Raw genomic sequence first — 16,318 nt, 5'->3', positions numbered from 1 at the left:
AAATGTTACAAGAAAACTAAATATGCCATGTCAGATTTTTAAGCTGCAAAATCCATTAGTTAGAAGAACTAAGGATGTGTTTATGGTGATAGTTTTTATAAAAAGTAAATTACCGATATAACCTGATAAAAATCAGTGATTGTCATGGTATCTAATACAAAACACAGGTTAGGATACATAACTGGTTTCAAATCAGAGCTCTCTCTCTCTCATCAGCTACAAAAATTGGAGTCTTGATTAGAGTTGACCAGAGGATGACAATTCCATTTTGCAGCAACTTCTGAGGTTTCAAAATTTGTTCTCATTCCACACTGGAACAAAACCAAATTCTTTCTAATGGTTTTGTAGGAACATAATTATGTCAAGAGAAGAGTGGGGTTACGGCACTGGCCTGGGAGACCCAGGGTCAAGGTCATGCCCCTCTTCTGTCTCATTTAGAGCAGAGATTTGCATCCAGCATCACTTCAAATGAGGCAGAGCAAGGACCTGCCCCGGGTCACCCCCTGCCCAGCCCCCTAACCACCAGGATATAGAGTTAGAGCCTCAATCTCTGTCTCCAGTGATGCAAAAAACCCTCTGTGAAACATTTTGTCTTGTATGAAACAGCATATTTCACTAAAGTTAAATCAGTGAAAATGTTCCAACAAGCTCTACTCTAGATCCAGATTTCACACACACTAAACTGTAGAAAGAAAAGGAGTACTTGTGGCACCTTAGAGACTAACCAATTTATTTGAGCATACGCTTTTGTGAGCTACAGCTCACTTCATCGGATGCATTCAGTGGAAAATACAGTGAGGAGATTTATATACCCACAAAACATGAAAAAATGGGTGTTATCGTACACACTGTAAGGAGAGTGATCACTTAAGATGAGCTAATACCAGCAGGAGAGCGAGGGGGTGGGGGGGACAAAACCTTTTGTAGTGATAATCAAGGTGGGCCATTTCCAGCAGTTAACAAGAACATCTGAGGAACAGTGGGGGGTGGGGGGGGAATAAACATGGGGAAGTAGTTTTACTTTGTGTAATGACCCATCCACTCCCAGTATCTATTCAAGCCTAAGTTAATTGTATCCAGTTTGCAAATTAATTCCAATTCAGCAGTCTCTCGTTGGAGTCTGTTTTTGAAGTCTTTTTGTTGTAATATTGCGACTTTTAGGTCTGTAATCGAATGACCAGAGAGATTGAAGTGTTCTCCGACTGGTTTTTGAATGTTATAATTCTTGACATCTGATTTGTGTCCATTTATTCTTTTACGTAGAGACTGCACCCATTTTTTCATGTTCTGTGTGTATATAAATCTCCTCACTGTATTTTCCACTGAATGCATGCGATGAAGTGAGCTGTAGCTCACAAATGCTTATGCTCAAATAAATTGGTTAGTCTCTAAGGTGCCAGAAGTACTCCTTTTCTTTTTGCGAATACAGACTAACACGGCTGCTACTCTGAAAACTAAACTGTAGGTATCCAGTGCTTTGCTGCTGGGTTCATATTTAGTCTGTGTGCCATCCCATCCTACTCAACAGCAGGAACAGGATCTGCCACAGCAGTAAGGTAGCCATAAGATTCCACCACAAGAATGATCTCCTCTTCTATCCCAAATCCTTAACTAAAACCAACAACAGAATGACCCTGAAACAAGTCAACCTTAGCAAAAAATAAGTTGATAAATTTAAAATCCCCAAAACCCTAACCCAAGGAGAGGTTTTACCCTGAAAAGGGAGACATGCCAGAGACTCCATGAAATACACTAGGGACTTTGCGGTTGGTGTTGACTTTTTTGTGGAAGAACCTCAGATACTACATTGATGGCAGAGAGTATAAAGCCCATAGGTATATAGGAAACCGTCATGCTCAACAGCTGTTGATTCCTTCTCCTCTATCAGTTCATAGAATCATAGAATATCAGGATTGGAAGGAACCTCAGGAGGTCATCTAGTCCAACCCCCTGCTCAAAGCAGGACCAATCCCCAACTAAATCATCCCAGCCAGGGCTTTGTCAAGCCTGACCTTAAAAACCTCAAAGGATGGAGATTCAACCTCCTCCCTAGGTAACACATTCCAGTGCTTCACTAGTGAAACTAGTGAAAAAGTTTTTCCTAATATCCAACCTAAACCTCCCCCACTGCAACTTGAGACCATTACTCCTTGTTCTGTCATCTGCTACCACTGAGAACAGTCTAGATCCATCTTCTTTGGAACCCCCTTTTAGGTAGTTGAAAGTAGCTATCAAATCCCTCCTCATTCTCCTCTTCTGCAGACTAAACAATCCCAGTTCCCTCAGCCTCTCCTCATAAGTCATGTGTTCCAGTCCCCTAATCATTTTCGTTGCCCACCACTGGACACTTTCCAATTTTTCCACATCCTTCTTGTAGTGTGGGGCCCAAAACTGGACACAGTACTCCAGATGAGGCCTCACCAATGTCGAATAGAGGGGAACGATCACGTCCCTCGATCTGCTGGCAATGCCCCTACATATACATCCCAAAATGCCATTAGCCTTCTTGGCAACAAGGGCACACTGTTGACTCATATCCAGCTTCTCGTCCACTGTAACCCTTAGGTCCTTTTCTGCAGAACTGCTGCCTAGCCATTCGGCACCTAGTCTGTAGCAATGCATGGGATTCTTCTGTCCTAAGTGCAGGACTCGTCACTTGTCTTTGTTGAACCTCATCAGATTTCTTTTGGCCCAATCCTCTAATTTGTCTAGGTTCCTCTGTATCCTGTCCCTACCCTCCAGCATATCTACCACTCCTCCCAGTTTAGTGTCATCTGCAAACTTGCTGAGGGTGCAGTTCATACTATCCTCCGGATCATTTATGAAGATATTGAACAAAACTGGCCCCAGGACCAACCTTTGGGACACTCCTCTTGATACCAGCTGCCAACTAGACATGGAGCCATTGATCACAGTGGCTACATCCAGACACCTTACACAATACTCTTTTGCTTCAAGGTGAACAAAAATGTCACTTCCCCAGACTATCCCCCTCCTCTTGTAAATCTCTACTACCTTCACTCCCAGACCTACAAAGAATAAACTAATTTGGCCATGTGAGCATTTTCAAGGTGAATACCCATGTTCTCACTCCAAGACATGCTTACCCTGAACCTCACTGAGTGCTCATGGATAACTTTTCATTCTAGTTATACAGATCTATAGGAGAGAAGCTGAGCCCTGATTAGGGGGCGGGGCTTCATTGACTAGGGGTCCTAGTTAAGGTAGCAGCCAGTCAGGCAGCGGCACAGACAGCTGCAGCGGCACAGGAGCTAGCAAACAGAGCTGTAAACAGGGGAGTTTGAGTGGGAGTTCTGTTGGAGGAGAAGGTATTTGTGTGTGCTTGGTTTTGTATTGGTAGTATTTGTATGTGTAGAGGCTTGTAGGGGCTTTGTGCTGGGAGAGAAGCTGAGCCCTGATTAGGGGGCGGGGCTTCATTGACTAGGGGTCCTAGTTAAGGTAGCAGCCAGTCAGGCAGCGGCACAGACAGCTGCAGCGGCACAGGAGCTAGCAAACAGAGCTGTAAACAGGGGAGTTTGAGTGGGAGTTCTGTTGGAGGAGAAGGTATTTGTGTGTGCTTGGTTTTGTATTGGTAGTATTTGTATGTGTAGAGGCTTGTAGGGGCTTTGTGCTGGGAGAGAAGCTGAGCCCTGATTAGGGGGCGGGGCTTCATTGACTAGGGGTCCTAGTTAAGGTAGCAGCCAGTCAGGCAGCGGCACAGACAGCTGCAGCGGCACAGGAGCTAGCAAACAGAGCTGTAAACAGGGGAGTTTGAGTGGGAGTTCTGTTGGAGGAGAAGGTATTTGTGTGTGCTTGGTTTTGTATTGGTAGTATTTGTATGTGTAGAGGCTTGTAGGGGCTTTGTGCTGGGAGAGAAGCTGAGCCCTGATTAGGGGGCGGGGCTTCATTGACTAGGGGTCCTAGTTAAGGTAGCAGCCAGTCAGGCAGCGGCACAGACAGCTGCAGCGGCACAGGAGCTAGCAAACAGAGCTGTAAACAGGGGAGTTTGAGTGGGAGTTCTGTTGGAGGAGAAGGTATTTGTGTGTGCTTGGTTTTGTATTGGTAGTATTTGTATGTGTAGAGGCTTGTAGGGGCTTTGTGCTGGGAGAGAAGCTGAGCCCTGATTAGGGGGCGGGGCTTCATTGACTAGGGGTCCTAGTTAAGGTAGCAGCCAGTCAGGCAGCGGCACAGACAGCTGCAGCGGCACAGGAGCTAGCAAACAGAGCTGTAAACAGGGGAGTTTGAGTGGGAGTTCTGTTGGAGGAGAAGGTATTTGTGTGTGCTTGGTTTTGTATTGGTAGTATTTGTATGTGTAGAGGCTTGTAGGGGCTTTGTGCTGGGAGAGAAGCTGAGCCCTGATTAGGGGGCGGGGCTTCATTGACTAGGGGTCCTAGTTAAGGTAGCAGCCAGTCAGGCAGCGGCACAGACAGCTGCAGCGGCACAGGAGCTAGCAAACAGAGCTGTAAACAGGGGAGTTTGAGTGGGAGTTCTGTTGGAGGAGAAGGTATTTGTGTGTGCTTGGTTTTGTATTGGTAGTATTTGTATGTGTAGAGGCTTGTAGGGGCTTTGTGCTGGGAGAGAAGCTGAGCCCTGATTAGGGGGCGGGGCTTCATTGACTAGGGGTCCTAGTTAAGGTAGCAGCCAGTCAGGCAGCGGCACAGACAGCTGCAGCGGCACAGGAGCTAGCAAACAGAGCTGTAAACAGGGGAGTTTGAGTGGGAGTTCTGTTGGAGGAGAAGGTATTTGTGTGTGCTTGGTTTTGTATTGGTAGTATTTGTATGTGTAGAGGCTTGTAGGGGCTTTGTGCTGGGAGAGAAGCTGAGCCCTGATTAGGGGGCGGGGCTTCATTGACTAGGGGTCCTAGTTAAGGTAGCAGCCAGTCAGGCAGCGGCACAGACAGCTGCAGCGGCACAGGAGCTAGCAAACAGAGCTGTAAACAGGGGAGTTTGAGTGGGAGTTCTGTTGGAGGAGAAGGTATTTGTGTGTGCTTGGTTTTGTATTGGTAGTATTTGTATGTGTAGAGGCTTGTAGGGGCTTTGTGCTGGGAGAGAAGCTGAGCCCTGATTAGGGGGCGGGGCTTCATTGACTAGGGGTCCTAGTTAAGGTAGCAGCCAGTCAGGCAGCGGCACAGACAGCTGCAGCGGCACAGGAGCTAGCAAACAGAGCTGTAAACAGGGGAGTTTGAGTGGGAGTTCTGTTGGAGGAGAAGGTATTTGTGTGTGCTTGGTTTTGTATTGGTAGTATTTGTATGTGTAGAGGCTTGTAGGGGCTTTGTGCTGGGAGAGAAGCTGAGCCCTGATTAGGGGGCGGGGCTTCATTGACTAGGGGTCCTAGTTAAGGTAGCAGCCAGTCAGGCAGCGGCACAGACAGCTGCAGCGGCACAGGAGCTAGCAAACAGAGCTGTAAACAGGGGAGTTTGAGTGGGAGTTCTGTTGGAGGAGAAGGTATTTGTGTGTGCTTGGTTTTGTATTGGTAGTATTTGTATGTGTAGAGGCTTGTAGGGGCTTTGTGCTGGGAGAGAAGCTGAGCCCTGATTAGGGGGCGGGGCTTCATTGACTAGGGGTCCTAGTTAAGGTAGCAGCCAGTCAGGCAGCGGCACAGACAGCTGCAGCGGCACAGGAGCTAGCAAACAGAGCTGTAAACAGGGGAGTTTGAGTGGGAGTTCTGTTGGAGGAGAAGGTATTTGTGTGTGCTTGGTTTTGTATTGGTAGTATTTGTATGTGTAGAGGCTTGTAGGGGCTTTGTGCTGGGAGAGAAGCTGAGCCCTGATTAGGGGGCGGGGCTTCATTGACTAGGGGTCCTAGTTAAGGTAGCAGCCAGTCAGGCAGCGGCACAGACAGCTGCAGCGGCACAGGAGCTAGCAAACAGAGCTGTAAACAGGGGAGTTTGAGTGGGAGTTCTGTTGGAGGAGAAGGTATTTGTGTGTGCTTGGTTTTGTATTGGTAGTATTTGTATGTGTAGAGGCTTGTAGGGGCTTTGTGCTGGGAGAGAAGCTGAGCCCTGATTAGGGGGCGGGGCTTCACTTGACTAGGGGTCCTAGTTAAGGTAGCAGCCAGTCAGGCAGCGGCACAGACAGCTGCAGCGGCACAGGAGCTAGCAAACAGAGCTGTAAACAGGGGAGTTTGAGTGGGAGTTCTGTTGGAGGAGAAGGTATTTGTGTGTGCTTGGTTTTGTATTGGTAGTATTTGTATGTGTAGAGGCTTGTAGGGGCTTTGTGCTGGGAGAGAAGCTGAGCCCTGATTAGGGGGCGGGGCTTCACTTGACTAGGGGTCCTAGTTAAGGTAGCAGCCAGTCAGGCAGCGGCACAGACAGCTGCAGCGGCACAGGAGCTAGCAAACAGAGCTGTAAACAGGGGAGTTTGAGTGGGAGTTCTGTTGGAGGAGAAGGTATTTGTGTGTGCTTGGTTTTGTATTGGTAGTATTTGTATGTGTAGAGGCTTGTAGGGGCTTTGTGCTGGGAGAGAAGCTGAGCCCTGATTAGGGGGCGGGGCTTCATTGACTAGGGGTCCTAGTTAAGGTAGCAGCCAGTCAGGCAGCGGCACAGACAGCTGCAGCGGCACAGGAGCTAGCAAACAGAGCTGTAAACAGGGGAGTTTGAGTGGGAGTTCTGTTGGAGGAGAAGGTATTTGTGTGTGCTTGGTTTTGTATTGGTAGTATTTGTATGTGTAGAGGCTTGTAGGGGCTTTGTGCTGGGAGAGAAGCTGAGCCCTGATTAGGGGGCGGGGCTTCACTGACTAGGGGTCCTAGTTAAGGTAGCAGCCAGTCAGGCAGCGGCACAGACAGCTGCAGCGGCACAGGAGCTAGCAAACAGAGCTGTAAACAGGGGAGTTTGAGTGGGAGTTCTGTTGGAGGAGAAGGTATTTGTGTGTGCTTGGTTTTGTATTGGTAGTATTTGTATGTGTAGAGGCTTGTAGGGGCTTTGTGCTGGGAGAGAAGCTGAGCCCTGATTAGGGGGCGGGGCTTCATTGACTAGGGGTCCTAGTTAAGGTAGCAGCCAGTCAGGCAGCGGCACAGACAGCTGCAGCGGCACAGGAGCTAGCAAACAGAGCTGTAAACAGGGGAGTTTGAGTGGGAGTTCTGTTGGAGGAGAAGGTATTTGTGTGTGCTTGGTTTTGTATTGGTAGTATTTGTATGTGTAGAGGCTTGTAGGGGCTTTGTGCTGGGAGAGAAGCTGAGCCCTGATTAGGGGGCGGGGCTTCATTGACTAGGGGTCCTAGTTAAGGTAGCAGCCAGTCAGGCAGCGGCACAGACAGCTGCAGCGGCACAGGAGCTAGCAAACAGAGCTGTAAACAGGGGAGTTTGAGTGGGAGTTCTGTTGGAGGAGAAGGTATTTGTGTGTGCTTGGTTTTGTATTGGTAGTATTTGTATGTGTAGAGGCTTGTAGGGGCTTTGTGCTGGGAGAGAAGCTGAGCCCTGATTAGGGGGCGGGGCTTCACCTGACTAGGGGTCCTAGTTAAGGTAGCAGCCAGTCAGGCAGCGGCACAGACAGCTGCAGCGGCACAGGAGCTAGCAAACAGAGCTGTAAACAGGGGAGTTTGAGTGGGAGTTCTGTTGGAGGAGAAGGTATTTGTGTGTGCTTGGTTTTGTATTGGTAGTATTTGTATGTGTAGAGGCTTGTAGGGGCTTTGTGCTGGGAGAGAAGCTGAGCCCTGATTAGGGGGCGGGGCTTCACTGACTAGGGGTCCTAGTTAAGGTAGCAGCCAGTCAGGCAGCGGCACAGACAGCTGCAGCGGCACAGGAGCTAGCAAACAGAGCTGTAAACAGGGGAGTTTGAGTGGGAGTTCTGTTGGAGGAGAAGGTATTTGTGTGTGCTTGGTTTTGTATTGGTAGTATTTGTATGTGTAGAGGCTTGTAGGGGCTTTGTGCTGGGAGAGAAGCTGAGCCCTGATTAGGGGGCGGGGCTTCACTTGACTAGGGGTCCTAGTTAAGGTAGCAGCCAGTCAGGCAGCGGCACAGACAGCTGCAGCGGCACAGGAGCTAGCAAACAGAGCTGTAAACAGGGGAGTTTGAGTGGGAGTTCTGTTGGAGGAGAAGGTATTTGTGTGTGCTTGGTTTTGTATTGGTAGTATTTGTATGTGTAGAGGCTTGTAGGGGCTTTGTGCTGGGAGAGAAGCTGAGCCCTGATTAGGGGGCGGGGCTTCACTTGACTAGGGGTCCTAGTTAAGGTAGCAGCCAGTCAGGCAGCGGCACAGACAGCTGCAGCGGCACAGGAGCTAGCAAACAGAGCTGTAAACAGGGGAGTTTGAGTGGGAGTTCTGTTGGAGGAGAAGGTATTTGTGTGTGCTTGGTTTTGTATTGGTAGTATTTGTATGTGTAGAGGCTTGTAGGGGCTTTGTGCTGGGAGAGAAGCTGAGCCCTGATTAGGGGGCGGGGCTTCAATGACTAGGGGTCCTAGTTAAGGTAGCAGCCAGTCAGGCAGCGGCACAGACAGCTGCAGCGGCACAGGAGCTAGCAAACAGAGCTGTAAACAGGGGAGTTTGAGTGGGAGTTCTGTTGGAGGAGAAGGTATTTGTGTGTGCTTGGTTTTGTATTGGTAGTATTTGTATGTGTAGAGGCTTGTAGGGGCTTTGTGCTGGGAGAGAAGCTGAGCCCTGATTAGGGGGCGGGGCTTCATTGACTAGGGGTCCAAGTAAAGGTAGAAGCCAGTCAGGCAGCGGCACAGACAGCTGCAGCGGCACAGGAGCTAGCAAACAGAGCTGTAAACAGGGGAGTTTGAGTGGGAGTTCTGTTGGAGGAGAAGGTATTTGTGTGTGCTTGGTTTTGTATTGGTAGTATTTGTATGTGTAGAGGCTTGTAGGGGCTTTGTGCTGGGAGAGAAGCTGAGCCCTGATTAGGGGGCGGGGCTTCACTTGACTAGGGGTCCTAGTTAAGGTAGCAGCCAGTCAGGCAGCGGCACAGACAGCTGCAGCGGCACAGGAGCTAGCAAACAGAGCTGTAAACAGGGGAGTTTGAGTGGGAGTTCTGTTGGAGGAGAAGGTATTTGTGTGTGCTTGGTTTTGTATTGGTAGTATTTGTATGTGTAGAGGCTTGTAGGGGCTTTGTGCTGGGAGAGAAGCTGAGCCCTGATTAGGGGGCGGGGCTTCACATGACTAGGGGTCCTAGTTAAGGTAGCAGCCAGTCAGGCAGCGGCACAGACAGCTGCAGCGGCACAGGAGCTAGCAAACAGAGCTGTAAACAGGGGAGTTTGAGTGGGAGTTCTGTTGGAGGAGAAGGTATTTGTGTGTGCTTGGTTTTGTATTGGTAGTATTTGTATGTGTAGAGGCTTGTAGGGGCTTTGTGCTGGGAGAGAAGCTGAGCCCTGATTAGGGGGCGGGGCTTCATTGACTAGGGGTCCTAGTTAAGGTAGCAGCCAGTCAGGCAGCGGCACAGACAGCTGCAGCGGCACAGGAGCTAGCAAACAGAGCTGTAAACAGGGGAGTTTGAGTGGGAGTTTGAAAGGGGAGTTTGTCTTGTGGTGCTCGTGTGGGGTTTGGTTTTGCTGTGGGTGGTGGTGTTTTGGTGTGGTTTGTGTTTCCCAGATTAACAGGATTTAGGTGGAAAGGATATGACAGATACAGAGGTGGCAGTGGGAGTGACCCATGTAGCAGATGACACAATGAAGATGACTGGATGTGGAAGCTGTGGTATGTACATGATCCTGGAGGGGGCACCTGGTAAGAGTTTTGTCTGCATGAAGTGCCGTCTGATAGAGCTGATGGAGGAAAAGATCCGAGGTTTGGAGATGCAGGTGGAAAGTCTGGTAGAGTTTAGGAAGGGGTTTGAGCAGATTATGGAGCAAAGACATGAGGTATCTGAAGGGAAAAGCTCAGACTTGCAGATGGAAGCAGGACTAGGGAATTCTGAGGGGAGACTGGGTGAGGAAAGTGGTCAGTGGAAGCATGTGACTAAAAGAACTAGGCAGAGGAAAAGGCGGGCTAGTGAAGGAGAAATAGAGCTTAAGAATAGGTTTGCAGAGTTGGAAAATGAAGAAGGGGCTCAGCAGGTAGTCACTGAGGGTGACAGGGCAAGGAAGAAGAGAAGAGAGGTTAGTCCTATAGGAAAAGGGGAAGAGTTAATGGAGATTACACCAAATATGAGCCCCAATAGGATACAGGATGGGTTAAAAAGGATTACAAGGGAGAATGGGAATGGAAAGAACTTGCAGCCAGAGGGAACAGGGGATAGACTGGAGAATAGCACCGTCACTAGGAAAAGGCAGGTCTATGTGATTGGGGACTCTTTACTGAGAAGAATAGATAGGCCTGTAACCAGAGCTGATCCAGAAAATAGGAGGGTGTGCTGTCTTCCGGGTGCTAAGATACGGGATGTAGACCTGAGGTTGAAAAGGATTCTAAAGGGAGCGGGAAAGAATCCCCTAATTATCCTTCATGTGGGAACAAATGATACGGCTAGATTCTCGCTGGAAAGTATTAAGGGAGACTATGCTAGGCTGGGGAGGACGCTTAAGGAAATTGAGGCTCAGGTGATCTTTAGTGGGATTCTGCCTGTTCCTAGAGAAGGGCAACAAAGGTGTGACAAGATTATGACTATCAATAGATGGCTTAGGCAGTGGTGCTATAAGGAGGGCTTTGGGATGTATGGCCATTGGGAGGCATTCATGGATAGAGGACAGTTCTCTCGGGATGGACTTCATCTGAGTAGGGAAGGAAATAGACTTCTAGGATGGAGGCTGGCACAACTGATTAAGAGAGCTTTAAACTAGGAATTTGGGGGAGATGGTCGGGAGATGTCCAGGTAATCTCCACGCCAGAATTCAGCATAGAGTGGAAAGAAAATGAAGTAAGAGTGGATACAGCTGTAGGTAGGAGGAAGGGCAGTGCAGATACAAGTCTAATAGGTTATACTGGTAGTAAAATAACCGTGCCTAATAGGGTACAGAATGTGAGTGAGGCTAAACAGCAAAAATTAAGATGTTTGTACACTAATGCAAGGAGCCTAGGTAACAAAATGGAGGAACTAGAGTTACTGGTGCAGGAAGTGAAACCAGATATCATAGGTATAACAGAGACCTGGTGGAATAGTAGTCATGACTGGGCTACAGGTATTGAAGGGTATGTGCTGTTTAGGAAAGACCGAAATAAAGGTAAAGGTGGTGGAGTAGCACTGTATATCAATGATAAGATAGAATGTAAAGAAATAAGAAGCGATGAAATGGGTATGACTGAGTCTGTCTGGGCAAAAATTAAATTGGGGAAGAAAACTATTAGAGCCTCCCCTGGGATAGTGCTTGGGGTGTGCTATAGACCGCCGGGATCTAATTTGGATATGGATAGAGCCCTTTTTAATGTTTTTAATAAAGTAAATACTAATGGAAACTGTGTGATCATGGGAGACTTTAACTTCCCAGATATAGACTGGAGGACGAGTGCTAGTAATAATAATAGGGCTCAGATTTTCCTAGATGCGATAGCTGATGGATTCCTTCAGCAAGTAGTTGCTGAACCGACTAGAGGGGATGCCATTTTAGATTTGGTCTTGGTGAGTAATGAGGACCTCATAGAGGAAATGGTTGTAGGGGATAATCTTGGCTCAAGTGATCATGAGCTAATTCAGTTCAAACTGAATGGAAGGATTAACAAAAATAAATCTGCGACTAGGGTTTTTGATTTCAAAAGGGCTGACTTTCAAAAATTAAGGAAATTAGTTAGGGAAGTGGATTGGACTGAAGAATTTATGGGTTTAAAGGTAGAGCAGGCCTGGGATTATTTTAAATTAAAGCTGCAGAAGCTATCGGAAGCCTGCATCCCAAGAAAGGGGAAAAAATTCATAGGCAGGAGTTGTAGACCAAGCTGGATGAGCAAGCATCTTAGAGAGGTAATTAAGAAAAAGCAGAAAGCATATAGGGAGTGGAAGAAGGGAGGGATCAGTAAGGCAAGCTACCTTATTGAGGTCAGAATATGTAGGGATAAAGTGAGACAGGCTAAAAGTCAAGTAGAGTTGGACCTTGCAATGGGAATTAAAACCAATAGTAAAAGGTTCTATAGTCATATAAATAGGAAGAAAACAAAGAAAGAGGAAGTGGGACCGCTAAAAACTGAGGATGGAGTGGAGGTCAAGGATAATCTAGGCATGGCCCAATATCTAAACAAATACTTTGCCTCAGTCTTTAATAAGACTAAAGAGGATCTTAGGGATAATGGTAGCATGATAAATGGGAATGAGGATATGGAGGTAGACATCACCATATCTGAGGTAGAAGCGAAACTCAAACAGCTTAATGGGACTAAATCGGGGGGCCCAGATAATCTTCATCCAAGAATATTAAAGGAATTGGCACAAGAAATTGCAAGCCCATTAGCAAGAATTTTTAATGAATCTGTAAACTCAGGGGTTGTACCGTATGATTGGAGAATTGCTAACATAGTTCCTATTTTTAAGAAAGGGGAAAAAAGTGATCCAAGTAATTATAGGCCTGTTAGTTTGACATCTGTAGTATGCAAGGTCTTGGAAAAAATTTTGAAGGAGAAGGTAGTTAAGGACATTGAAGTCAATGGTAAATGGGACAAAATACAACATGGTTTTACAAAAGGTAGATCGTGCCAAACCAACCTGATCTCCTTCTTTGAGAAAGTAACAGATTTTTTAGATAAAGGAAACGCAGTGGATCTAATTTACTTAGATTTTAGTAAGGCGTTTGATACGGTGCCACATGGGGAATTATTAGTTAAATTGGATAAGATGGGCATCAATAGGAAAATTGAAAGGTGGATAGGGAATTGGTTAAAGGGGAGACTACAACGGGTCCTACTGAAAGGTGAACTGTCAAGTTGGAGGGAGGTTACCAGTGGAGTTCCTCAGGGATCGGTTTTGGGACCAATCTTATTTAATCTTTTTATTACTGACCTGGGCACAAAAAGTGGGAGTGTGCTAATAAAGTTTGCAGATGATACAAAGCTGGGAGGTATTGCTAATTTAGAGAAGGATAGGGATACCATACAGGAGGATCTGGATGACCTTGTAAACTGGAGTAATAGGAATAGGATGAAATTTAATAGTGAGAAGTGTAAGGTCATGCATTTAGGGATTAATAACAAGAATTTTAGTTATAAGCTAGGGACGCATCAACTAGAAGTAACGGAGGAGGAAAAGGACCTTGGAGTATTGGTTGATCATAGGATGACTATGAGCTGCCAATGTGATATGGCTGTGAAAAAAGCTAATGTCGTCTTGGGATGCATCAGGAGAGGTATTTCCAGTAGGGATAAGGAGGTCTTAGTACCGTTATATAAGGCACTGGTGAGACCTCACCTGGAGTACTGTGTGCAGTTCTGGTCTCCCATGTTTAAGAAGGATGAATTCAAACTGGAACAGGTACAGAGAAGGGCTACTAGGATGATCCGAGGAATGGAAAACTTGTCTTATGAAAGGAGACTCAGGGAGCTTGGCTTGTTTAGCCTAACTAAAAGAAGGTTGAGGGGAGATATGATTGCTCTCTATAAATATATCAGAGGGATAAATACCAGAGAGGGAGAGGAATTATTTAAACTCAGTACCAATGTGGACACAAGAACAAATGGATATAAACTGGCCACTAGGAAATTTAGATTAGAAATTAGACGAAGGTTTCTAACCATCAGAGGAGTGAAGTTTTGGAATAGCCTTCCGAGGGAAGTAGTGGGGGCAAAAGATCTATCTTGCTTTAAGATTAAACTCGATAAGTTTATGGAGGAGATGGTATGATGGGATAACATGGCTTTGGTAATTAAATATTCATGGTAAATAGGCCCAATGGCCTGTGATGGGTTTTAGATGGGGTAAGATCCAAGTTACCCGGGAAAGAATTTTCTGTAGTATCTGGCTGATGAATCTTGCCCATATGCTCAGGGTTTAGCTGATCGCCATATTTGGGGTCGGGAAGGAATTTTCCTCCTGGGCAGATTGGAAGGCCCTGGAGGTTTTTCGCCTTCCTCTGTAGCATGGGGCACGGATCACTTGCTGGAGGATTCTCTGCTCCTTGAGGTCTTTAAACTACAATTTGAGGACTTCAATAGCACAGATATAGGTGTGAGGTTTTTTTGTGGGAGTGGTGGGTGAAATTCTGTGGCCTGCGTTGTGCAGGAGGTCAGACTAGATGATCATAATGGTCCCTTCTGACCTAAATATCTATGAATCTATGAATCTACTTATCAGTTGCTTCCTGATAACAAATGAAATTTCAGAAGCAACTTGATCTGTGGCCAAGACACTCGGCTGGGACTCAGCAGAGCTGCATTCTATTCTTGGCTCCACTAAACTGCATTGTCCATGAACATGTCATGTCACCTCTCTGTGGCTGTATTTCCCCTGCTGTCCTTTGTTTGTCTTGTCTGTTTAGATTGTAAGAACTTTAGAACAGAGACTGTCTCTTACAATGTCCCTAGCACAATGGGGCCCCAATCTCAGCTGGTGTAATATAAATAATAGTAATAGCAATAATTTTCACAGTCTTTGGGATTATTAGATGGTAAAGTACATAAAAAGGAGCACTGCGTCATAAAGTGAGTGGGGATAAAAGGGAAATAAAAATGCCATTTTCATAATCAAAAAATTCTAGGACAATTGGTAAGATAACTACTTTCATAAGATTTCTTAAAATAAGGGGAGCTACTTATTTCATTAACTGTATTGAAATTTGAGCATTAGTTGAGGCAAAACAAGAAGATAAAGCTAAAAACCAGATGCACCTGTGTTTGTTGTTGTTAAAGTGCTGTGATCAGCGGAAATATTCCCGAATGCTACAGTTCTGCCCATAGAAAGCTGACAAACAACCTCCCACTCTTTTGTCTTCCTCAGCAGAAATGTGATCATGCAGTTGAACAATTTTTCAGCCAGCTTCCCCAGGTGGCCTTCATAAAGGAAAAAGGGAAATTTTATTACAGAACCTACTTTCATCCTTTGTGTGACACTAATCCTAATTCATGAGAGCAATACGCAATCTGGCCTCTGTTTTCAGTGGGTTTTTGTACATACAAAATGTGTGCAAGCACAGACAAATAATTCATTTGCATGGACGAATGGTGAGCTGTGTACATACTAGCGTTACAACAGTAGGACACTTAGGTCAGTGACTTCAGTGGAGTTACTCAGAATTTATACCAATATGGCTAAGAGTAGAATTTGACTCCTAAAATGTTTTTAACTCTGCCAAACAGAAAACGGAGGGTCACAGAAAATATATATTGGATTTTAAGGCATTTCCAGACTTCAGACTGGGCCTTACATTATCCTTGAAAATGAATAATTATTTCATACTTACAGGTAAAGCTGATAGTAGATAAGATGCCTCTCTAATTTTGAATTCATACTTCCAAAGGAAGTGCCTGATCCTGTAGTTTAGTACAGTTATGGGACTACAACAAACACTGCTCTCAGACTGCATGATAATAGTGCAGTAGAAAAAGAACCTACAGATGCATGGGTGAACGGATGAATGCATTTAGTAATAGCGTGACAGCAATTTCTGAGATTTTTCTTTCCCTTTCTCTCCCTGACTTATGAACTCCCACCATTAGGAAATGCTTGTCAGTTTGTTAAGGCTTAATTAAATATGGTCCTTAAGTCCCAATGGCTTAAGTAAGACCTGAGGACACTCAGCACCTTGTACAATCAGCTTCCTAATGAACAAGGGAAGAGGAAGAAGGGAAGAGTGCAAAGGAGAGGAATGGAGAGGGCAATAGTCTACATTAGCAAGAAAACCATGTTAGCTGAACTGCTGTTAACACAGTGTACTTGTCGTTATGGGGTATATAGCACCCATCATACCACGGCCACGAAAGGGTTAAAGAGTAGACTCACTATCTCCTCAGCTGCAACTAATAGCTGGGGGATAAGAAGACTGCAGAACAGAGGAGAGGATGGCTGTCAGAGACACTACAGAGAGAGAACTCCTTCAGCAGCCAACTGGCAGGAAACTATCCAGGAAGTTGGATTTCCATAGAGGAAGAATCAGAGAATGTGAGTATGGGAAAGGCCTACAAGGGAGGTGAGATGGGAAGCTGCCCATGGAAGCAGAAAGAATTGTGAGGAACTAGTCCCAGCTGCTTAATGCAGGGTCCCTTGGCTGGAACCCAGAGAGAGTATGAGGGCCTGGGTTCCCCCATCATTCCCAGCAAAGGGGATGGTCAAACCCCTTAAAACAAGAGGAACCAGGAATCTGCAGGGTTTGAGATTATTGATCTTTTGCTGAGATCATTGGACTCAGGGTCTACCAGACTCCTCTCACCTTCTGGGGAAATACTATAAATTACCTGACTGGAATAATAAGGGGAAGCTGTCTGGCACAGGACCCAACAACTGTTAGTATTGTGGAGGAAAGTAAAGCAGAATTGCTGTGACACTGT

This window comes from Chelonia mydas, chromosome 3 (assembly GCF_015237465.2).
Source record: "Chelonia mydas isolate rCheMyd1 chromosome 3, rCheMyd1.pri.v2, whole genome shotgun sequence".
NCBI lineage: Eukaryota > Metazoa > Chordata > Testudines > Cheloniidae > Chelonia > Chelonia mydas.
The sequence above is the reverse complement of the archived record's forward strand: the minus strand, read 5'-3'. Positions refer to the sequence as shown.